This window comes from Hyla sarda, unplaced genomic scaffold (assembly GCF_029499605.1).
Source record: "Hyla sarda isolate aHylSar1 unplaced genomic scaffold, aHylSar1.hap1 scaffold_490, whole genome shotgun sequence".
NCBI lineage: Eukaryota > Metazoa > Chordata > Amphibia > Anura > Hylidae > Hyla > Hyla sarda.
The window spans coordinates 69981-87676 of record NW_026610501.1 but is presented as its reverse complement, the minus strand read 5'-3'; the positions used below and the strand labels follow the sequence as shown (position 1 = coordinate 87676).

General features: G+C 50.5%; 47 non-coding genes across 47 annotated transcripts; all 47 read left to right on the top strand.

Moving 5' to 3' along the window:
* The first annotated feature begins 67 nt into the window (after nucleotides 1–67).
* On the top strand, nucleotides 68–139 carry TRNAE-CUC (transfer RNA glutamic acid (anticodon CUC)). Its single transcript has one exon. It is a non-coding gene; the product is annotated as a tRNA-Glu (tRNA).
* A 398-nt stretch (nucleotides 140–537) lies between these two features.
* Nucleotides 538–609, top strand: TRNAE-CUC (transfer RNA glutamic acid (anticodon CUC)). The gene has a single exon. It is a non-coding gene; the product is annotated as a tRNA-Glu (tRNA).
* Nucleotides 610–772: 163 nt separating this feature from the next.
* On the top strand, nucleotides 773–844 carry TRNAE-CUC (transfer RNA glutamic acid (anticodon CUC)). Its single transcript has one exon. It is a non-coding gene; the product is annotated as a tRNA-Glu (tRNA).
* Nucleotides 845–1007: 163 nt separating this feature from the next.
* TRNAE-CUC (transfer RNA glutamic acid (anticodon CUC)) lies at nucleotides 1008–1079 on the top strand. The gene has a single exon. It is a non-coding gene; the product is annotated as a tRNA-Glu (tRNA).
* A 389-nt stretch (nucleotides 1080–1468) lies between these two features.
* Nucleotides 1469–1540, top strand: TRNAE-CUC (transfer RNA glutamic acid (anticodon CUC)). The gene has a single exon. It is a non-coding gene; the product is annotated as a tRNA-Glu (tRNA).
* Nucleotides 1541–1703: 163 nt separating this feature from the next.
* Nucleotides 1704–1775, top strand: TRNAE-CUC (transfer RNA glutamic acid (anticodon CUC)). The gene has a single exon. It is a non-coding gene; the product is annotated as a tRNA-Glu (tRNA).
* A 398-nt stretch (nucleotides 1776–2173) lies between these two features.
* TRNAE-CUC (transfer RNA glutamic acid (anticodon CUC)) lies at nucleotides 2174–2245 on the top strand. Its single transcript has one exon. It is a non-coding gene; the product is annotated as a tRNA-Glu (tRNA).
* A 163-nt stretch (nucleotides 2246–2408) lies between these two features.
* On the top strand, nucleotides 2409–2480 carry TRNAE-CUC (transfer RNA glutamic acid (anticodon CUC)). The gene has a single exon. It is a non-coding gene; the product is annotated as a tRNA-Glu (tRNA).
* Nucleotides 2481–2643: 163 nt separating this feature from the next.
* TRNAE-CUC (transfer RNA glutamic acid (anticodon CUC)) lies at nucleotides 2644–2715 on the top strand. The gene has a single exon. It is a non-coding gene; the product is annotated as a tRNA-Glu (tRNA).
* Nucleotides 2716–2878: 163 nt separating this feature from the next.
* TRNAE-CUC (transfer RNA glutamic acid (anticodon CUC)) lies at nucleotides 2879–2950 on the top strand. The gene has a single exon. It is a non-coding gene; the product is annotated as a tRNA-Glu (tRNA).
* A 389-nt stretch (nucleotides 2951–3339) lies between these two features.
* Nucleotides 3340–3411, top strand: TRNAE-CUC (transfer RNA glutamic acid (anticodon CUC)). Its single transcript has one exon. It is a non-coding gene; the product is annotated as a tRNA-Glu (tRNA).
* Nucleotides 3412–3574: 163 nt separating this feature from the next.
* On the top strand, nucleotides 3575–3646 carry TRNAE-CUC (transfer RNA glutamic acid (anticodon CUC)). The gene has a single exon. It is a non-coding gene; the product is annotated as a tRNA-Glu (tRNA).
* Nucleotides 3647–3809: 163 nt separating this feature from the next.
* TRNAE-CUC (transfer RNA glutamic acid (anticodon CUC)) lies at nucleotides 3810–3881 on the top strand. The gene has a single exon. It is a non-coding gene; the product is annotated as a tRNA-Glu (tRNA).
* Nucleotides 3882–4514: 633 nt separating this feature from the next.
* TRNAE-CUC (transfer RNA glutamic acid (anticodon CUC)) lies at nucleotides 4515–4586 on the top strand. Its single transcript has one exon. It is a non-coding gene; the product is annotated as a tRNA-Glu (tRNA).
* A 771-nt stretch (nucleotides 4587–5357) lies between these two features.
* TRNAE-CUC (transfer RNA glutamic acid (anticodon CUC)) lies at nucleotides 5358–5429 on the top strand. The gene has a single exon. It is a non-coding gene; the product is annotated as a tRNA-Glu (tRNA).
* A 301-nt stretch (nucleotides 5430–5730) lies between these two features.
* On the top strand, nucleotides 5731–5802 carry TRNAE-CUC (transfer RNA glutamic acid (anticodon CUC)). The gene has a single exon. It is a non-coding gene; the product is annotated as a tRNA-Glu (tRNA).
* A 398-nt stretch (nucleotides 5803–6200) lies between these two features.
* Nucleotides 6201–6272, top strand: TRNAE-CUC (transfer RNA glutamic acid (anticodon CUC)). Its single transcript has one exon. It is a non-coding gene; the product is annotated as a tRNA-Glu (tRNA).
* A 163-nt stretch (nucleotides 6273–6435) lies between these two features.
* TRNAE-CUC (transfer RNA glutamic acid (anticodon CUC)) lies at nucleotides 6436–6507 on the top strand. The gene has a single exon. It is a non-coding gene; the product is annotated as a tRNA-Glu (tRNA).
* Nucleotides 6508–6905: 398 nt separating this feature from the next.
* On the top strand, nucleotides 6906–6977 carry TRNAE-CUC (transfer RNA glutamic acid (anticodon CUC)). The gene has a single exon. It is a non-coding gene; the product is annotated as a tRNA-Glu (tRNA).
* Nucleotides 6978–7140: 163 nt separating this feature from the next.
* Nucleotides 7141–7212, top strand: TRNAE-CUC (transfer RNA glutamic acid (anticodon CUC)). The gene has a single exon. It is a non-coding gene; the product is annotated as a tRNA-Glu (tRNA).
* Nucleotides 7213–8080: 868 nt separating this feature from the next.
* TRNAE-CUC (transfer RNA glutamic acid (anticodon CUC)) lies at nucleotides 8081–8152 on the top strand. The gene has a single exon. It is a non-coding gene; the product is annotated as a tRNA-Glu (tRNA).
* A 301-nt stretch (nucleotides 8153–8453) lies between these two features.
* On the top strand, nucleotides 8454–8525 carry TRNAE-CUC (transfer RNA glutamic acid (anticodon CUC)). The gene has a single exon. It is a non-coding gene; the product is annotated as a tRNA-Glu (tRNA).
* Nucleotides 8526–9158: 633 nt separating this feature from the next.
* TRNAE-CUC (transfer RNA glutamic acid (anticodon CUC)) lies at nucleotides 9159–9230 on the top strand. The gene has a single exon. It is a non-coding gene; the product is annotated as a tRNA-Glu (tRNA).
* Nucleotides 9231–9628: 398 nt separating this feature from the next.
* Nucleotides 9629–9700, top strand: TRNAE-CUC (transfer RNA glutamic acid (anticodon CUC)). The gene has a single exon. It is a non-coding gene; the product is annotated as a tRNA-Glu (tRNA).
* Nucleotides 9701–9863: 163 nt separating this feature from the next.
* On the top strand, nucleotides 9864–9935 carry TRNAE-CUC (transfer RNA glutamic acid (anticodon CUC)). Its single transcript has one exon. It is a non-coding gene; the product is annotated as a tRNA-Glu (tRNA).
* Nucleotides 9936–10333: 398 nt separating this feature from the next.
* TRNAE-CUC (transfer RNA glutamic acid (anticodon CUC)) lies at nucleotides 10334–10405 on the top strand. Its single transcript has one exon. It is a non-coding gene; the product is annotated as a tRNA-Glu (tRNA).
* Nucleotides 10406–10706: 301 nt separating this feature from the next.
* Nucleotides 10707–10778, top strand: TRNAE-CUC (transfer RNA glutamic acid (anticodon CUC)). Its single transcript has one exon. It is a non-coding gene; the product is annotated as a tRNA-Glu (tRNA).
* A 163-nt stretch (nucleotides 10779–10941) lies between these two features.
* Nucleotides 10942–11013, top strand: TRNAE-CUC (transfer RNA glutamic acid (anticodon CUC)). Its single transcript has one exon. It is a non-coding gene; the product is annotated as a tRNA-Glu (tRNA).
* Nucleotides 11014–11176: 163 nt separating this feature from the next.
* Nucleotides 11177–11248, top strand: TRNAE-CUC (transfer RNA glutamic acid (anticodon CUC)). Its single transcript has one exon. It is a non-coding gene; the product is annotated as a tRNA-Glu (tRNA).
* Nucleotides 11249–12117: 869 nt separating this feature from the next.
* TRNAE-CUC (transfer RNA glutamic acid (anticodon CUC)) lies at nucleotides 12118–12189 on the top strand. The gene has a single exon. It is a non-coding gene; the product is annotated as a tRNA-Glu (tRNA).
* Nucleotides 12190–12352: 163 nt separating this feature from the next.
* On the top strand, nucleotides 12353–12424 carry TRNAE-CUC (transfer RNA glutamic acid (anticodon CUC)). The gene has a single exon. It is a non-coding gene; the product is annotated as a tRNA-Glu (tRNA).
* Nucleotides 12425–12822: 398 nt separating this feature from the next.
* On the top strand, nucleotides 12823–12894 carry TRNAE-CUC (transfer RNA glutamic acid (anticodon CUC)). The gene has a single exon. It is a non-coding gene; the product is annotated as a tRNA-Glu (tRNA).
* A 301-nt stretch (nucleotides 12895–13195) lies between these two features.
* TRNAE-CUC (transfer RNA glutamic acid (anticodon CUC)) lies at nucleotides 13196–13267 on the top strand. Its single transcript has one exon. It is a non-coding gene; the product is annotated as a tRNA-Glu (tRNA).
* A 163-nt stretch (nucleotides 13268–13430) lies between these two features.
* On the top strand, nucleotides 13431–13502 carry TRNAE-CUC (transfer RNA glutamic acid (anticodon CUC)). Its single transcript has one exon. It is a non-coding gene; the product is annotated as a tRNA-Glu (tRNA).
* Nucleotides 13503–13900: 398 nt separating this feature from the next.
* TRNAE-CUC (transfer RNA glutamic acid (anticodon CUC)) lies at nucleotides 13901–13972 on the top strand. Its single transcript has one exon. It is a non-coding gene; the product is annotated as a tRNA-Glu (tRNA).
* A 163-nt stretch (nucleotides 13973–14135) lies between these two features.
* On the top strand, nucleotides 14136–14207 carry TRNAE-CUC (transfer RNA glutamic acid (anticodon CUC)). The gene has a single exon. It is a non-coding gene; the product is annotated as a tRNA-Glu (tRNA).
* Nucleotides 14208–14370: 163 nt separating this feature from the next.
* Nucleotides 14371–14442, top strand: TRNAE-CUC (transfer RNA glutamic acid (anticodon CUC)). The gene has a single exon. It is a non-coding gene; the product is annotated as a tRNA-Glu (tRNA).
* A 163-nt stretch (nucleotides 14443–14605) lies between these two features.
* TRNAE-CUC (transfer RNA glutamic acid (anticodon CUC)) lies at nucleotides 14606–14677 on the top strand. The gene has a single exon. It is a non-coding gene; the product is annotated as a tRNA-Glu (tRNA).
* A 163-nt stretch (nucleotides 14678–14840) lies between these two features.
* TRNAE-CUC (transfer RNA glutamic acid (anticodon CUC)) lies at nucleotides 14841–14912 on the top strand. Its single transcript has one exon. It is a non-coding gene; the product is annotated as a tRNA-Glu (tRNA).
* A 301-nt stretch (nucleotides 14913–15213) lies between these two features.
* On the top strand, nucleotides 15214–15285 carry TRNAE-CUC (transfer RNA glutamic acid (anticodon CUC)). The gene has a single exon. It is a non-coding gene; the product is annotated as a tRNA-Glu (tRNA).
* A 163-nt stretch (nucleotides 15286–15448) lies between these two features.
* Nucleotides 15449–15520, top strand: TRNAE-CUC (transfer RNA glutamic acid (anticodon CUC)). Its single transcript has one exon. It is a non-coding gene; the product is annotated as a tRNA-Glu (tRNA).
* A 163-nt stretch (nucleotides 15521–15683) lies between these two features.
* On the top strand, nucleotides 15684–15755 carry TRNAE-CUC (transfer RNA glutamic acid (anticodon CUC)). The gene has a single exon. It is a non-coding gene; the product is annotated as a tRNA-Glu (tRNA).
* Nucleotides 15756–16153: 398 nt separating this feature from the next.
* On the top strand, nucleotides 16154–16225 carry TRNAE-CUC (transfer RNA glutamic acid (anticodon CUC)). The gene has a single exon. It is a non-coding gene; the product is annotated as a tRNA-Glu (tRNA).
* A 398-nt stretch (nucleotides 16226–16623) lies between these two features.
* TRNAE-CUC (transfer RNA glutamic acid (anticodon CUC)) lies at nucleotides 16624–16695 on the top strand. Its single transcript has one exon. It is a non-coding gene; the product is annotated as a tRNA-Glu (tRNA).
* Nucleotides 16696–16858: 163 nt separating this feature from the next.
* On the top strand, nucleotides 16859–16930 carry TRNAE-CUC (transfer RNA glutamic acid (anticodon CUC)). The gene has a single exon. It is a non-coding gene; the product is annotated as a tRNA-Glu (tRNA).
* A 398-nt stretch (nucleotides 16931–17328) lies between these two features.
* On the top strand, nucleotides 17329–17400 carry TRNAE-CUC (transfer RNA glutamic acid (anticodon CUC)). Its single transcript has one exon. It is a non-coding gene; the product is annotated as a tRNA-Glu (tRNA).
* A 163-nt stretch (nucleotides 17401–17563) lies between these two features.
* TRNAE-CUC (transfer RNA glutamic acid (anticodon CUC)) lies at nucleotides 17564–17635 on the top strand. Its single transcript has one exon. It is a non-coding gene; the product is annotated as a tRNA-Glu (tRNA).
* Nucleotides 17636–17696: the final 61 nt, after the last annotated feature.

Sequence of the window (17696 nt, the reverse complement as noted above, 5' to 3'; positions counted from 1 at the left end):
ACTTGTTGACTTTTCCAGAGCTTTCTCAGTAAATCTGCTCTCTGGTGGGCAAAAAGCTCCCAACTTTTCCCTGGTGGTCTAGTGGCTAGGATTCGGCGCTCTCACCGCCGCGGCCCGGGTTCGATTCCCGGTCAGGGAAGTCCTCTTTTCAATCTTCAGAAACTAATAAACAGCATCCGTATTTTCTCAGTCGATATCCTCCCTGGTGGTCTAGTGGCTAGCATTTTGCGCGCTTGCTTTTTGACGTTTCCAGAGCTTTCTCAGTAAATCTGCTCTCTGGTGGGCAACAAGTTCCCAACTCTTCCCTGGTGGTCTAGTGGCTAGGATTCGGCGCTCTCACCGCCGCGGCCCGGGTTCGATTCCCAGTCAGGGAAGTCCTCTTTTCAATCTTCAGATACTAATAAACAGCATCCGTATTTTCTCAGTCGGTATCCTCCCTGGTGGTCTAGTGGCTAGCATTTTGCGCGCCTACTTGTTGACTTTTCCAGAGCTTTCTCAGTAAATCTGCTCTCTGGTGGGCAAAAAGCTCCCAACTTTTCCCTGGTGGTCTAGTGGCTAGGATTCGGCGCTCTCACCGCCGCGGCCCGGGTTCGATTCCCGGTCAGGGAAGTCCTCTTTTCAATCTTCAGAAACTAATAAACAGCATCCGTATTTTCTCAGTCGATATCCTCCCTGGTGGTCTAGTGGCTAGCATTTTGCGCGCTTGCTTTTTGACGTTTCCAGAGCTTTCTCAGTAAATCTGCTCTCTGGTGGGCAACAAGTTCCCAACTCTTCCCTGGTGGTCTAGTGGCTAGGATTCGGCGCTCTCACCGCCGCGGCCCGGGTTCGATTCCCGGTCAGGGAAGTCCTCTTTTCAATCTTCAGAAACTAATAAACAGCATCCGTATTTTCTCAGTCGGTATCCTCCCTGGTGGTCTAGTGGCTTGCATTTTGCGCACTTGCTTTTTGATTTTTCCAGAGCTTTCTCAGTAAATCTGGTTCCTGGTGGGCAAAAAGTTCCCAACTTTTCCCTGGTGGTCTAGTGGCTAGGATTCGGCGCTCTCACCGCCGCGGCCCGGGTTCGATTCCCGGTCAGGGAAGTCCTCTTTTCAATCTTCAGAAACTAATAAACAGCATCCGTATTTTCTCAGTCGGTATCCTCCCTGGTGGTCTAGTGGCTAGCATTTTGCGCGCTTGCTTTTTGACGTTTCCAGAGCTTTCTCAGTAAATCTGCTCTCTGGTGTGCAAAAAGTTCCCAACTCTTCCCTGGTGGTCTAGTGGCTAGGATTCGGCATTCTCACCGCCGCGGCCCGGGTTCGATTCCCGGTCAGGGAAGTCCTCTTTTCACTCTTCAGAAACTAATAAACAGCATCCGTATTTTCTCAGTCCCTGGTGGTCTAGTGGCTTGCATTTTGCGCGCTTGCTTTTTGATTTTTCCAGAGCTTTCTCAGTAAATCTGCTCTCTGGTGGGCAAAAAGCTCCCAACTTTTCCCTGGTGGTCTAGTGGCTAGGATTCGGCGCTCTCACCGCCGCGGCCCGGGTTCGATTCCCGGTCAGGGAAGTCCTCTTTTCAATCTTCAGATACTAATAAACAGCATCCGTATTTTCTCAGTCGGTATCCTCCCTGGTGGTCTAGTGGCTTGCATTTTGCGCGCTTACTGTTTGACATTTCCAGAGCTTTCTCAGTAAATCTGGTTTCTGGTGGGCAAAAAGCTTCCAACTTTTCCCTGGTGGTCTAGTGGCTAGGATTCGGCGCTCTCACCGCCGCGGCCCGGGTTCGATTCCCGGTCAGGGAAGTCCTCTTTTCAATCTTCAGAAACTAATAAACAGCATTCGTATTTTCTTGGTCGATATCCTCCCTGGTGGTCTAGTGGCTTGCATTTTGCGCACTTGCTTTTTGATTTTTCCAGAGCTTTCTCAGTAAATCTGGTTCCTGGTGGGCAAAAAGTTCCCAACTTTTCCCTGGTGGTCTAGTGGCTAGGATTCGGCGCTCTCACCGCCGCGGCCCAGGTTCGATTCCCGGTCAGGGAAGTCGTCTTTTCAATCTTCAGAAACTAATAAACAGCATCCGTATTTTCTCAGTCGGTATCCTCCCTGGTGGTCTAGTGGCTTGCATTTTGCGCGCTTGCTTTTTGATTTTTCCAGAGCTTTCTCAGTAAATCTGCTCTCTGGTGTGCAAAAAGTTCCCAACTCTTCCCTGGTGGTCTAGTGGCTAGGATTCGGCGTTCTCACCGCCGCGGCCCGGGTTCGATTCCCGGTCAGGGAAGTCCTCTTTTCACTCTTCAGAAACTAATAAACAGCATCCGTATTTTCTCAGTCGGTATCCTCCCTGGTGGTCTAGTGGCTAGCATTTTGCGCGCTTGCTTTTTGACGTTTCCAGAGCTTTCTCAGTAAATCTGCTCTCTGGTGGGCAACAAGTTCCCAACTCTTCCCTGGTGGTCTAGTGGCTAGGATTCGGCGCTCTCACCGCCGCGGCCCGGGTTCGATTCCCGGTCAGGGAAGTCATCTTTTCAATCTTCAGAAACTAATAAACAGCATCCGTATTTTCTCAGTCGATATCCTCCCTGGTGGTCTAGTGGCTAGCATTTTGCGCGCTTGCTTTTTGACGTTTCCAGAGCTTTCTCAGTAAATCTGCTCTCTGGTGGGCAACAAGTTCCCAACTCTTCCCTGGTGGTCTAGTGGCTAGGATTCGGCGCTCTCACCGCCGCGGCCCGGGTTCGATTCCCGGTCAGGGAAGTCCTCTTTTCAATCTTCAGAAACTAATAAACAGCATCCGTATTTTCTCAGTCGGTATCCTCCCTGGTGGTCTAGTGGCTTGCATTTTGCGCGCTTGCTTTTTGATTTTTCCAGAGCTTTCTCAGTAAATCTGGTTCCTGGTGGGCAACAAGTTCCCAACTCTTCCCTGGTGGTCTAGTGGCTAGGATTCGGCGCTCTCACCGCCGCGGCCCGGGTTCGATTCCCGGTCAGGGAAGTCCTCTTTTCAATCTTCAGAAACTAATAAACAGCATCCGTATTTTCTCAGTCGGTATCCTCCCTGGTGGTCTAGTGGCTAGCATTTTGCGCGCTTGCTTTTTGACGTTTCCAGAGCTTTCTCAGTAAATCTGCTCTCTGGTGTGCAAAAAGTTCCCAACTCTTCCCTGGTGGTCTAGTGGCTAGGATTCGGCATTCTCACCGCCGCGGCCCGGGTTCGATTCCCGGTCAGGGAAGTCCTCTTTTCACTCTTCAGAAACTAATAAACAGCATCCGTATTTTCTCAGTCCCTGGTGGTCTAGTGGCTTGCATTTTGCGCGCTTGCTTTTTGATTTTTCCAGAGCTTTCTCAGTAAATCTGCTCTCTGGTGGGCAAAAAGCTCCCAACTTTTCCCTGGTGGTCTAGTGGCTAGGATTCGGCGCTCTCACCGCCGCGGCCCGGGTTCGATTCCCGGTCAGGGAAGTCCTCTTTTCAATCTTCAGATACTAATAAACAGCATCCGTATTTTCTCAGTCGGTATCCTCCCTGGTGGTCTAGTGGCTTGCATTTTGCGCGCTTACTGTTTGACATTTCCAGAGCTTTCTCAGTAAATCTGGTTTCTGGTGGGCAAAAAGCTTCCAACTTTTCCCTGGTGGTCTAGTGGCTAGGATTCGGCGCTCTCACCGCCGCGGCCCGGGTTCGATTCCCGGTCAGGGAAGTCCTCTTTTCAATCTTCAGAAACTAATAAACAGCATTCGTATTTTCTTGGTCGATATCCTCCCTGGTGGTCTAGTGGCTTGCATTTTGCGCACTTGCTTTTTGATTTTTCCAGAGCTTTCTCAGTAAATCTGGTTCCTGGTGGGCAAAAAGTTCCCAACTTTTCCCTGGTGGTCTAGTGGCTAGGATTCGGCGCTCTCACCGCCGCGGCCCGGGTTCGATTCCCGGTCAGGGAAGTCCTCTTTTCAATCTTCAGAAACTAATAAACAGCATCCGTATTTTCTCAGTCGGTATCCTCCCTGGTGGTCTAGTGGCTTGCATTTTGCGCGCTTGCTTTTTGATTTTTCCAGAGCTTTCTCAGTAAATCTGCTCTCTGGTGGGCAAAAAGCTCCCAACTTTTCCCTGGTTGTCTAGTGGCTAGGATTCGGCGCTCTCACCGCCGCGGCCCGGGTTCGATTCCCGGTCAGGGAAGTCCTCTTTTCAATCTTCAGATACTAATAAACTGCATTCGTATTTTCTCAGTCGGTATCCTCCCTGGTGGTCTAGTGGCTAGCATTTTGCGCGCTTGCTTTTTGACGTTTCCAGAGCTTTCTCAGTAAATCTGCTCTCTGGTGTGCAAAAAGTTCCCAACTCTTCCCTGGTGGTCTAGTGGCTAGGATTCGGCGTTCTCACCGCCGCGGCCCGGGCTCGATTCCCGGTCAGGGAAGTCCTCTTTTCACTCTTCAGAAACTAATAAACAGCATCCGTATTTTCTCAGTCGGTATCCTCCCTGGTGGTCTAGTGGCTTGCATTTTGCGCGCTTGCTTTTTGATTTTTCCAGAGCTTTCTCAGTAAATCTGCTCTCTGGTGGGCAAAAAGCTCCCAACTTTTCCCTGGTGGTCTAGTGGCTAGGATTCGGTGCTCTCACCGCCGCGGCCCGGGTTCGATTCCCGGTCAGGGAAGTCCTCTTTTCAATCTTCAGATACTAATAAACAGCATCCGTATTTTCTCAGTCGGTATCCTCCCTGGTGGTCTAGTGGCTAGGACTAAGATTCGGCGTTCTCACCGCCGCGGCCCGGGTTCGATTCCCGGTCAGGGAAGTCCTCTTTTCAATCTTCAGATACTAATAAACTGCATTCGTATTTTCTCAGTCGGTATCCTCCCTGGTGGTCTAGTGGCTTGCATTTTGCGCGCTTGCTTTTTGATTTTTCCAGAGCTTTCTCAGTAAATCTGCTCTCTGGTGGGCAAAAAGCTCCCAACTTTTCCCTGGTTGTCTAGTGGCTAGGATTCGGCGCTCTCACCGCCGCGGCCCGGGTTCGATTCCCGGTCAGGGAAGTCCTCTTTTCAATCTTCAGATACTAATAAACTGCATTCGTATTTTCTCAGTCGGTATCCTCCCTGGTGGTCTAGTGGCTAGCATTTTGCGCGCTTGCTTTTTGACGTTTCCAGAGCTTTCTCAGTAAATCTGCTCTCTGGTGTGCAAAAAGTTCCCAACTCTTCCCTGGTGGTCTAGTGGCTAGGATTCGGCGTTCTCACCGCCGCGGCCCGGGCTCGATTCCCGGTCAGGGAAGTCCTCTTTTCACTCTTCAGAAACTAATAAACAGCATCCGTATTTTCTCAGTCGGTATCCTCCCTGGTGGTCTAGTGGCTTGCATTTTGCGCGCTTGCTTTTTGATTTTTCCAGAGCTTTCTCAGTAAATCTGCTCTCTGGTGGGCAAAAAGCTCCCAACTTTTCCCTGGTGGTCTAGTGGCTAGGATTCGGTGCTCTCACCGCCGCGGCCCGGGTTCGATTCCCGGTCAGGGAAGTCCTCTTTTCAATCTTCAGATACTAATAAACAGCATCCGTATTTTCTCAGTCGGTATCCTCCCTGGTGGTCTAGTGGCTAGGACTAAGATTCGGCGTTCTCACCGCCGCGGCCCGGGTTTGATTCCCGGTCAGGGAAGTCCTCTTTTCAATCTTCAGATACTAATAAACAGCATCCGTATTTTCTCAGTCGGTATCCTCCCTGGTGGTCTAGTGGCTTGCATTTTGCGCGCCTACTTGTTGACTTTTCCAGAGCTTTCTCAGTAAATCTGCTCTCTGGTGGGCAAAAAGCTCCCAACTTTTCCCTGGTGGTCTAGTGGCTAGGATTCGGCGCTCTCACCGCCGCGGCCCGGGTTCGATTCCCGGTCAGGGAAGTCCTCTTTTCAATCTTCAGAAACTAATAAACAGCATCCGTATTTTCTCAGTCGGTATCCTCCCTGGTGGTCTAGTGGCTTGCATTTTGCGCGCTTGCTTTTTGATTTTTCCAGAGCTTTCTCAGTAAATCTGCTCTCTGGTGGGCAAAAAGCTCCCAACTTTTCCCTGGTTGTCTAGTGGCTAGGATTCGGCGCTCTCACCGCCGCGGCCCGGGTTCGATTCCCGGTCAGGGAAGTCCTCTTTTCAATCTTCAGATACTAATAAACTGCATTCGTATTTTCTCAGTCGGTATCCTCCCTGGTGGTCTAGTGGCTAGCATTTTGCGCGCTTGCTTTTTGACGTTTCCAGAGCTTTCTCAGTAAATCTGCTCTCTGGTGGGCAACAAGTTCCCAACTCTTCCCTGGTGGTCTAGTGGCTAGGATTCGGCGCTCTCACCGCCGCGGCCCGGGTTCGATTCCCGGTCAGGGAAGTCATCTTTTCAATCTTCAGAAACTAATAAACAGCATCCGTATTTTCTCAGTCGGTATCCTCCCTGGTGGTCTAGTGGCTTGCATTTTGCGCACTTGCTTTTTGATTTTTCCAGAGCTTTCTCAGTAAATCTGGTTCCTGGTGGGCAAAAAGTTCCCAACTTTTCCCTGGTGGTCTAGTGGCTAGGATTCGGCGCTCTCACCGCCGCGGCCTGGGTTCGATTCCCGGTCAGGGAAGTCCTCTTTTCAATCTTCAGAAACTAATAAACAGCATCCGTATTTTCTCAGTCGGTATCCTCCCTGGTGGTCTAGTGGCTTGCATTTTGCGCGCTTGCTTTTTGATTTTTCCAGAGCTTTCTCAGTAAATCTGCTCTCTGGTGGGCAAAAAGCTCCCAACTTTTCCCTGGTTGTCTAGTGGCTAGGATTCGGCGCTCTCACCGCCGCGGCCCGGGTTCGATTCCCGGTCAGGGAAGTCCTCTTTTAAATCTTCAGATACTAATAAACTGCATTCGTATTTTCTCAGTCGGTATCCTCCCTGGTGGTCTAGTGGCTAGCATTTTGCGCGCTTGCTTTTTGACGTTTCCAGAGCTTTCTCAGTAAATCTGCTCTCTGGTGTGCAAAAAGTTCCCAACTCTTCCCTGGTGGTCTAGTGGCTAGGATTCGGCGTTCTCACCGCCGCGGCCCGGGTTCGATTCCCGGTCAGGGAAGTCCTCTTTTCACTCTTCAGAAACTAATAAACAGCATCCGTATTTTCTCAGTCGGTATCCTCCCTGGTGGTCTAGTGGCTTGCATTTTGCGCACTTGCTTTTTGATTTTTCCAGAGCTTTCTCAGTATATCTGGTTCCTGGTGGGCAAAAAGTTCCCAACTTTTCCCTGGTGGTCTAGTGGCTAGGATTCGGCGCTCTCACCGCCGCGGCCCGGGTTCGATTCCCGGTCAGGGAAGTCCTCTTTTCAATCTTCAGAAACTAATAAACAGCATCCGTATTTTCTCAGTCGGTATCCTCCCTGGTGGTCTAGTGGCTTGCATTTTGCACGCTTGCTTTTTGATTTTTCCAGAGCTTTCTCAGTAAATCTGCTCTCTGGTGGGCAAAAAGCTCCCAACTTTTCCCTGGTTGTCTAGTGGCTAGGATTCGGCGCTCTCACCGCCGCGGCCCGGGTTCGATTCCCGGTCAGGGAAGTCTTCTTTTCAATCTTCAGACACTAATAAACTGCATTCGTATTTTCTCAGTCGGTATCCTCCCTGGTGGTCCAGTGGCTAGCATTTTACGCGCTTGCTTTTTGACGTTTCCAGAGCTTTCTCAGTAAATCTGCTCTCTGGTGTGCAAAAAGTTCCCAACTCTTCCCTGGTGGTCTAGTGGCTAGGATTCGGCGTTCTCACCGCCGCGGCCCGGGTTTGATTCCCGGTCAGGGAAGTCCTCTTTTCACTCTTCAGAAACTAATAAACAGCATCCGTATTTTCTCAGTCGGTATCCTCCCTGGTGGTCTAGTGGCTTGCATTTTGCGCGCTTGCTTTTTGATTTTTCCAGAGCTTTCTCAGTAAATCTGCTCTCTGGTGGGCAAAAAGCTCCCAACTTTTCCCTGGTGGTCTAGTGGCTAGGATTCGGCGCTCTCACCGCAGCGGCCCGGGTTCGATTCCCGGTCAGGGAAGTCCTCTTTTCAATCTTCAGATACTAATAAACAGCATCCGTATTTTCTCAGTCGGTATCCTCCCTGGTGGTCTAGTGGCTTGCATTTTGCGCGCTTACTGTTTGACATTTCCAGAGCTTTCTCAGTAAATCTGGTTTCTGGTGGGCAAAAAGCTCCCAACTTTTCCCTGGTGGTCTAGTGGCTAGGATTCGGCGCTCTCACCGCCGCGGCTCGGGTTCGATTCCCGGTCAGGGAAGTCCTCTTTTCAATCTTCAGAAACTAATAAACAGCATTCGTATTTTCTTGGTCGATATCCTCCCTGGTGGTCTAGTGGCTAGGACTAAGATTCGGCGTTCTCACCGCCGCGGCCCGGGTTTGATTCCCGGTCAGGGAAGTCCTCTTTTCAATCTTCAGATACTAATAAACAGCATCCGTATTTTCTCAGTCGGTATCCTCCCTGGTGGTCTAGTGGCTTGCATTTTGCGCGCCTACTTGTTGACTTTTCCAGAGCTTTCTCAGTAAATCTGCTCTCTGGTGGGCAACAAGTTCCCAACTCTTCCCTGGTGGTCTAGTGGCTAGGATTCGGCGCTCTCACCACCGCGGCCCGGGTTCGATTCCCGGTCAGGGAAGTCCTCTTTTCAATCTTCAGAAACTAATAAACAGCATCCGTATTTTCTCAGTCGGTATCCTCCCTGGTGGTCTAGTGGTTTGCATTTTGCGCGCTTGCTTTTTGATTTTTCCAGAGCTTTCTCAGTAAATCTGCTCTCTGGTGGGCAAAAAGCTCCCAACTTTTCCCTGGTTGTCTAGTGGCTAGGATTCGGCGCTCTCACCGCCGCGGCCCGGGTTCGATTCCCGGTCAGGGAAGTCCTCTTTTCAATCTTCAGATACTAATAAACTGCATTCGTATTTTCTCAGTCGGTATCCTCCCTGGTGGTCTAGTGGCTAGCATTTTGCGCGCTTGCTTTTTGACGTTTCCAGAGCTTTCTCAGTAAATCTGCTCTCTGGTGTGCAAAAAGTTCCCAACTCTTCCCTGGTGGTCTAGTGGCTAGGCTTCGGCGTTCTCACCGCCGCGGCCCGGGTTCGATTCCCGGTCAGGGAAGTCCTCTTTTCACTCTTCAGAAACTAATAAACAGCATCCGTATTTTCTCAGTCGGTATCCTCCCTGGTGGTCTAGTGGCTTGCATTTTGCGCACTTGCTTTTTGATTTTTCCAGAGCTTTCTCAGTAAATCTGGTTCCTGGTGGGCAAAAAGTTCCCAACTTTTCCCTGGTGGTCTAGTGGCTAGGATTCGGCGCTCTCACCGCCGCGGCCCGGGTTCGATTCCCGGTCAGGGAAGTCCTCTTTTCAATCTTCAGAAACTAATAAACAGCATCCGTATTTTCTCAGTCGGTATCCTCCCTGGTGGTCTAGTGGCTTGCATTTTGCGCGCTTGCTTTTTGATTTTTCCAGAGCTTTCTCAGTAAATCTGCTCTCTGGTGGGCAAAAAGCTCCCAACTTTTCCCTGGTTGTCTAGTGGCTAGGATTCGGCGCTCTCACCGCCGCGGCCCGGGTTCGATTCCCGGTCAGGGAAGTCTTCTTTTCACTCTTCAGAAACTAATAAACAGCATCCGTATTTTCTCAGTCGGTATCCTCCCTGGTGGTCTAGTGGCTTGCATTTTGCGCGCCTACTTGTTGACTTTTCCAGAGTTTTCTCAGTAAATCTGGTTTCTGGTGGGCAAAAAGCTCCCAACTTTTCCCTGGTGGTCTAGTGGCTAGGATTCGGCGCTCTCACCGCCGCGGCCCGGGTTCGATTCCCGGTCAGGGAAGTCCTCTTTTCAATCTTCAGAAACTAATAAACAGCATCCGTATTTTCTCAGTCGATATCCTCCCTGGTGGTCTAGTGGCTAGCATTTTGCGCGCTTGCTTTTTGACGTTTCCAGAGCTTTCTCAGTAAATCTGCTCTCTGGTGTGCAAAAAGTTCCCAACTCTTCCCTGGTGGTCTAGTGGCTAGGATTCGGCGTTCTCACCGCCGCGGCCCGGGTTCGATTCCCGGTCAGGGAAGTCCTCTTTTCACTCTTCAGAAACTAATAAACAGCATCCGTATTTTCTCAGTCGGTATCCTCCCTGGTGGTCTAGTGGCTTGCATTTTGCGCGCTTGCTTTTTGATTTTTCCAGAGCTTTCTCAGTAAATCTGCTCTCTGGTGGGCAAAAAGCTCCCAACTTTTCCCTGGTGGTCTAGTGGCTAGGATTCGGCGCTCTAACCGCCGCGGCCCGGGTTCGATTCCCGGTCAGGGAAGTCCTCTTTTCAATCTTCAGATACTAATAAACAGCATCCGTATTTTCTCAGTCGGTATCCTCCCTGGTGGTCTAGTGGCTTGCATTTTGCGCGCTTACTGTTTGACATTTCCATAGCTTTCTCAGTAAATCTGGTTTCTGGTGGGCAAAAAGCTCCCAACTTTTCCCTGGTGGTCTAGTGGCTAGGATTCGGCGCTCTCACCGCCGCGGCCCGGGTTCGATTCCCGGTCAGGGAAGTCCTATTTTCAATCTTCAGAAACTAATAAACAGCATTCGTATTTTCTTGGTCGATATCCTCCCTGGTGGTCTAGTGGCTAGGACTAAGATTCGGCGTTCTCACCGCCGCGGCCCGGGTTTGATTCCCGGTCAGGGAAGTCCTCTTTTCAATCTTCAGATACTAATAAACAGCATCCGTATTTTCTCAGTCGGTATCCTCCCTGGTGGTCTAGTGGCTTGCATTTTGCGCGCCTACTTGTTGACTTTTCCAGAGCTTTCTCAGTAAATCTGCTCTCTGGTGGGCAAAAAGCTCCCAACTTTTCCCTGGTGGTCTAGTGGCTAGGATTCGGCGCTCTCACCGCCGCGGCCCGGGTTCGATTCCCGGTCAGGGAAGTCCTCTTTTCAATCTTCAGAAACTAATAAACAGCATCCGTATTTTCTCAGTCGATATCCTCCCTGGTGGTCTAGGGGCTAGCATTTTGCGCGCTTGCTTTTTGACGTTTCCAGAGCTTTCTCAGTAAATCTGCTCTCTGGTGGGCAACAAGTTCCCAACTCTTCCCTGGTGGTCTAGTGGCTAGGATTCGGCGCTCTCACCGCCGCGGCCCGGGTTCGATTCCCGGTCAGGGAAGTCCTCTTTTCAATCTTCAGAAACTAATAAACAGCATCCGTATTTTCTCAGTCGATATCCTCCCTGGTGGTCTAGTTGCTTGCATTTTGCGCACTTGCTTTTTGATTTTTCCAGAGCTTTCTCAGTAAATCTGGTTCCTGGTGGGCAAAAAGTTCCCAACTTTTCCCTGGTGGTCTAGTGGCTAGGATTCGGCGCTCTCACCGCCGCGGCCCGGGTTTGATTCCCGGTCAGGGAAGTCCTCTTTTCAATCTTCAGAAACTAATAAACAGCATCCGTATTTTCTCAGTCGGTATCCTCCCTGGTGGTCTAGTGGCTTGCATTTTGCGCGCTTGCTTTTTGATTTTTCCAGAGCTTTCTCAGTAAATCTGCTCTCTGGTGGGCAAAAAGCTCCCAACTTTTCCCTGGTTGTCTAGTGGCTAGGATTCGGCGCTCTCACCGCCGCGGCCCGGGTTCGATTCCCGGTCAGGGAAGTCCTCTTTTCAATCTTCAGATACTAATAAACAGCATCCGTAATTTCTCAGTCGGTATCCTCCCTGGTGGTCTAGTGGCTAGCATTTTGCGCGCTTGCTTTTTGACGTTTCCAGAGCTTTCTCAGTAAATCTGCTCTCTGGTGTGCAAAAAGTTCCCAACTCTTCCCTGGTGGTCTAGTGGCTAGGATTCGGCGCTCTCACCGCCGCCGCCCGGGGTTCGATTCCCGGTCAGGGAAGTCCTCTTTTCAATCTTCAGAAACTAATAAACAGCATCCGTATTTTCTCAGTCGGTATCCTCCCTGGTGGTCTAGTGGCTTGCATTTTGCGCACTTGCTTTTTGACGTTTCCAGAGCTTTCTCAGTAAATCTGCTCTCTGGTGTGCAAAAAGTTCCCAACTTTTCCCTGGTTGTCTAGTGGCTAGGATTCGGCGCTCTCACCGCCGCGGCCCGGGTTCGATTCCCGGTCAGGGAAGTCCTCTTTTCACTCTTCAGAAACTAATAAACAGCATCCGTATTTTCTCAGTCGGTATCCTCCCTGGTGGTCTAGTGGCTTGCATTTTGCGCGCTTGCTTTTTGATTTTTCCAGAGCTTTCTCAGTAAATCTGCTCTCTGGTGTGCAAAAAGTTCCCATCTCTTCCCTGGTGGTCTAGTGGCTAGGATTCGGCGTTCTCACCGCCGCGGCCCGGGTTCGATTCCCGGTCAGGGAAGTCCTCTTTTCACTCTTCAGAAACTAATAAACAGCATCCGTATTTTCTCAGTCGGTATCCTCCCTGGTGGTCTAGTGGCTTGCATTTTGCGCGCTTGCTTTTTGATTTTTCCAGAGCTTTCTCAGTAAATCTGCTCTCTGGTGGGCAAAAAGCTCCCAACTTTTCCCTGGTGGTCTAGTGGCTAGGATTCGGCGCTCTCACCGCCGCGGCCCGGGTTCGATTCCCGGTCAGGGAAGTCCTCTTTTCAATCTTCAGATACTAATAAACAGCATCCGTATTTTCTCAGTCGGTATCCTCCCTGGTGGTCTAGTGGCTAGCATTTTGCGCGCTTGCTTTTTGACGTTTCCAGAGCTTTCTCAGTAAATCTGCTCTCTGGTGGGCAAAAAGCTCCCAACTTTTCCCTGGTGGTCTAGTGGCTAGGATTCGGCGCTCTCACCGCAGCGGCCCGGGTTCGATTCCCGGTCAGGGAAGTCCTCTTTTCAATCTTCAGATACTAATAAACAGCATCCGTATTTTCTCAGTCGGTATCCTCCCTGGTGGTCTAGTGGCTTGCATTTTGCACGCTTACTGTTTGACATTTCCAGAGCTTTCTCAGTAAATCTGGTTTCTGGTGGGCAAAAAGCTCCCAACTTTTCCCTGGTGGTCTAGTGGCTAGGATTCGGCGCTCTCACCGCCGCGGCCCGGGTTCGATTCCCGGTCAGGGAAGTCCTCTTTTCAATCTTCAGAAACTAATAAACAGCATTCGTATTTTCTTGGTCGATATCCTCCCTGGTGGTCTAGTGGCTAGGACTAAGATTCGGCGTTCTCACCGCCGCGGCCCGGGTTTGATTCCCGGTCAGGGAAGTCCTCTTTTCAATCTTCAGATACTAATAAACAGCATCCGTATTTTCTCAGTCGGTATCCTCCCTGGTGGTCTAGTGGCTTGCATTTTGCGCGCCTACTTGTTGACTTTTCCAGAGCTTTCTCAGTAAATCTGCTCTCTGGTGGGCAACAAGTTCCCAACTCTTCCCTGGTGGTCTAGTGGCTAGGATTCGGCGCTCTCACCGCCGCGGCCCGGGTTCGATTCCCGGTCAGGGAAGTCCTCTTTTCAATCTTCAGAAACTAATAAACAGCATCCGTATTTTCTCAGTCGGTATCCTCCCTGGTGGTCTAGTGGCTTGCATTTTGCGCACTTGCTTTTTGATTTTTCCAGAGCTTTCTCAGTAAATCTGGTTCCTGGTGGGCAAAAAGTTCCCAACTTTTCCCTGGTGGTCTAGTGGCTAGGATTCGGCGCTCTCACCGCCGCGGCCCGGGTTCGATTCCCGGTCAGGGAAGTCCTCTTTTCAATCTTCAGAAACTAATAAACAGCATCCGTATTTTCTCAGTCGGTATCCTCCCTGGTGGTCTAGTGGCTTGCATTTTGCGCGCTTGCTTTTTGATTTTTCCAGAGCTTTCTCAGTAAATCTGCTCTCTGGTGGGCAAAAAGCTCCCAACTTTTCCCTGGTTGTCTAGTGGCTAGGATTCGGCGCTCTCACCGCCGCGGCCCGGGTTCGATTCCCGGTCAGGGAAGTCCTCTTTTCAATCTTCAGATACTAATAAACTGCATTCGTATTTTCTCAGTCGGTATCCTCCCTGGTGGTCTAGTGGCTAGCATTTTGCGCGCTTGCTTTTTGACGTTTCCAGAGCTTTCTCAGTAAATCTGCTCTCTGGTGTGCAAAAAGTTCCCAACTTTTCCCTGGTGGTCTAGTGGCTAGGATTCGGCGTTCTCACCGCCGCGGCCCGGGTTCGATTCCCGGTCAGGGAAGTCCTCTTTTCACTCTTCAGAAACTAATAAACAGCATCCGTATTTTCTCAGTCGGTATCCTCCCTGGTGGTCTAGTGGCTTGCATTTTGCGCACTTGCTTTTTGATTTTTCCAGAGCTTTCTCAGTAAATCTGGTTCCTGGTGGGCAAAAAGTTCCCAACTTTTCCCTGGTGGTCTAGTGGCTAGGATTCGGCGCTCTCACCGCCGCGGCCCGGGTTCGATTCCCGGTCAGGGAAGTCCTCTTTTCAATCTTCAGAAACTAATAAACAGCATCCGTATTTTCTCAGTCGATATCCTCCCTGGTGGTCTAGTGGCTAGCATTTTGCGCGCTTGCTTTTTGACGTTTCCAGAGCTTTCTCAGTAAATCTGCTCTCTGGTGTGCAAAAAGTTCCCAACTCTTCCCTGGTGGTCTAGTGGCTAGGATTCGGCGTTCTCACCGCCGCGGCCCGGGTTCGATTCCCGGTCAGGGAAGTCCTCTTTTCACTCTTCAGAAACTAATAAACAGCATCCGTATTTTCTCAGTCGGTATCCTCCCTGGTGGTCTAGTGGCTTGCATTTTGCGCGCTTGCTTTTTGATTTTTCCAGAGCTTTCTCAGTAAATCTGCTCTCTGGTGGGCAAAAAGCTCCCAACTTTTCCCTGGTGGTCTAGTGGCTAGGATTCGGCGCTCTCACCGCCGCGGCCCGGGTTCGATTCCCGGTCAGGGAAGTCCTCTTTTCAATCTTCAGATACTAATAAACAGCATCCGTATTTTCTCAGTCAGTATCCTCCCTGGTGGTCTAGTGGCTTGCATTTTGCGCGCTTACTGTTTGACATTTCCATAGCTTTCTCAGTAAATCTGGTTTCTGGTGGGCAAAAAGCTCCCAACTTTTCCCTGGTGGTCTAGTGGCTAGGATTCGGCGCTCTCACCGCCGCGGCCCGGGTTCGATTCCCGGTCAGGGAAGTCCTCTTTTCAATCTTCAGAAACTAATAAACAGCATTCGTATTTTCTTGGTCGATATCCTCCCTGGTGGTCTAGTGGCTAGGACTAAGATTCGGCGTTCTCACCGCCGCGGCCCGGGTTTGATTCCCGGTCAGGGAAGTCCTCTTTTCAATCTTCAGATACTAATAAACAGCATCCGTATTTTCTCAGTCGGTATCCTCCCTGGTGGTCTAGTGGCTTGCATTTTGCGCGCCTACTTGTTGACTTTTCCAGAGCTTTCTCAGTAAATCTGCTCTCTGGTGGGCAAAAAGCTCCCAACTTTTCCCTGGTGGTCTAGTGGCTAGGATTCGGCACTCTCACCGCCGCGGCCCGGGTTCGATTCCCGGTCAGGGAAGTCCTCTTTTCAATCTTCAGAAACTAATAAACAGCATCCGTATTTTCTCAGTCGATATCCTCCCTGGTGGTCTAGTGGCTAGCATTTTGCGCGCTTGCTTTTTGACGTTTCCAGAGCTTTCTCAGTAAATCTGCTCTCTGGTGGGCAACAAGTTCCCAACTCTTCCCTGGTGGTCTAGTGGCTAGGATTCGGCGCTCTCACCGCCGCGGCCCGGGTTCGATTCCCGGTCAGGGAAGTCCTCTTTTCAATCTTCAGAAACTAATAAACAGCATCCGTATTTTCTCAGTCGGTATCCTCCCTGGTGGTCTAGTGGCTTGCATTTTGCGCACTTGCTTTTTGATTTTTCCAGAGCTTTCTCAGTAAATCTGGTTCCTGGTGGGCAAAAAGTTCCCAACTTTTCCCTGGTGGTCTAGTGGCTAGGATTCGGCGCTCTCACCGCCGCGGCCCGGGTTCGATTCCCGGTCAGGGAAGTCCTCTTTTCAATCTTCAGAAACTAATAAACAGCATCCGTATTTTCTCAGTCGGTATCCTCCCTGGTGGTCTAGTGGCTTGCATTTTGCGCGCTTGCTTTTTGATTTTTCCAGAGCTTTCTCAGTAAATCTGCTCTCTGGTGGGCAAAAAGCTCCCAACTTTTCCCTGGTTGTCTAGTGGCTAGGATTCGGCGCTCTCACCGCCGCGGCCCGGGTTCGATTCCCGGTCAGGGAAGTCCTCTTTTCAATCTTCAGATACTAATAAACTGCATTCGTATTTTCTCAGTCGGTATCCTCCCTGGTGGTCTAGTGGCTAGCATTTTGCGCGCTTGCTTTTTGACGTTTCCAGAGCTTTCTCAGTAAATCTGCTCTCTGGTGTGCAAAAAGTTCCCAACTCTTCCCTGGTGGTCTAGTGGCTAGGATTCGGCGCTCTCACCGCCGCGGCCCGGGTTCGATTCCCGGTCAGGGAAGTCCTCTTTTCAATCTTCAGAAACTAATAAACAGCATCCGTATTTTCTCAGTCGGTATCCTCCCTGGTGGTCTAGTGGCTTGCATTTTGCGCACTTGCTTTTTGACGTTTCCAGAGCTTTCTCAGTAAATCTGCTCTCTGGTGTGCAAAAAGTTCCCAACTTTTCCCTGGTTGTCTAGTGGCTAGGATTCGGCGCTCTCACCGCCGCGGCCCGGGTTCGATTCCCGGTCAGGGAAGTCCTCTTTTCAATCTTCAGATACTAATAAACTGCATTCGTATTTTCTCAGTCGGTATCCTCCCTGGTGGTCTAGTGGCTTGCATTTTGCGCACTTGCTTTTTGACGTTTCCAGAGCTTTCTCAGTAAATCTGCTCTCTGGTGTGCAAAAAGTTCCCATCTCTTCCCTGGTGGTCTAGTGGCTAGGATTCGGCGTTCTCACCGCCGCGGCCCGGGTTCGATTCCCGGTCAGGGAAGTCCTCTTTTCACTCTTCAGAAACTAATAAACAGCATCCGTATTTTCTCAGTCGGTATCCTCCCTGGTGGTCTAGTGGCTTGCATTTTGCGCGCTTGCTTTTTGATTTTTCCAGAGCTTTCTCAGTAAATCTGCTCTCTGGTGGGCAAAAAGCTCCCAACTTTTCCCTGGTGGTCTAGTGGCTAGGATTCGGCGCTCTCACCGCCGCGGCCCGGGTTCGATTCCCGGTCAGGGAAGTCCTCTTTTCAATCTTCAGATACTAATAAACAGCATCCGTATTTTCTCAGTCGGTATCCTCCCTGGTGGTCTAGTGGCTAGCATTTTGCGCGCTTGCTTTTTGACGTTTCCAGAGCTTTCTCAGTAAATCTGCTCTCTGGTGGGCAACAAGTTCCCAACTCTTCCCTGGTGGTCTAGTGGCTAGGATTCGGCGCTCTCACCACCGCGGCCTGGGTTCGATTCCCGGTCAGGGAAGTCCTCTTTTCAATCTTCAGAAACTAATAAACAGCATCCGTATTTTCTCAGTCGGTATCCTCCCTGGTGGTCTAGTGGCTTGCATTTTGCGCACTTGCTTTTTGATTTTTCCAGAGCTTTCTCAGTAAATCTGGTTCCTGGTGGGCAAAAAGTTCCCAACTTTTCCCTGGTGGTCTAGTGGCTAGGATTCGGCGCTCTCACCGCCGCGGCCCGGGTTCGATTCCCGGTCAGGGAAGTCCTCTTTTCAATCTTCAGAAACTAATAAACAGCATCCGTATTTTCTCAGTCGGTATCCTCCCTGGTGGTCTAGTGGCTTGCATTTTGCGCGCCTACTTGTTGACTTTTCCAGAGCTTTCTCAGTAAATCTGCTCTCTGGTGGGCAAAAAGCTCCCAACCTTTCCCTGGTGGTCTAGTGGCTAGGATTCGGCGCTCTCACCGCCGCGGCCCGGGTTCGATTCCCGGTCAGGGAAGTCCTCTTTTCAATCTTCAGATACTAATAAACTGCATTCGTATTTTCTCAGTCGGTATCCT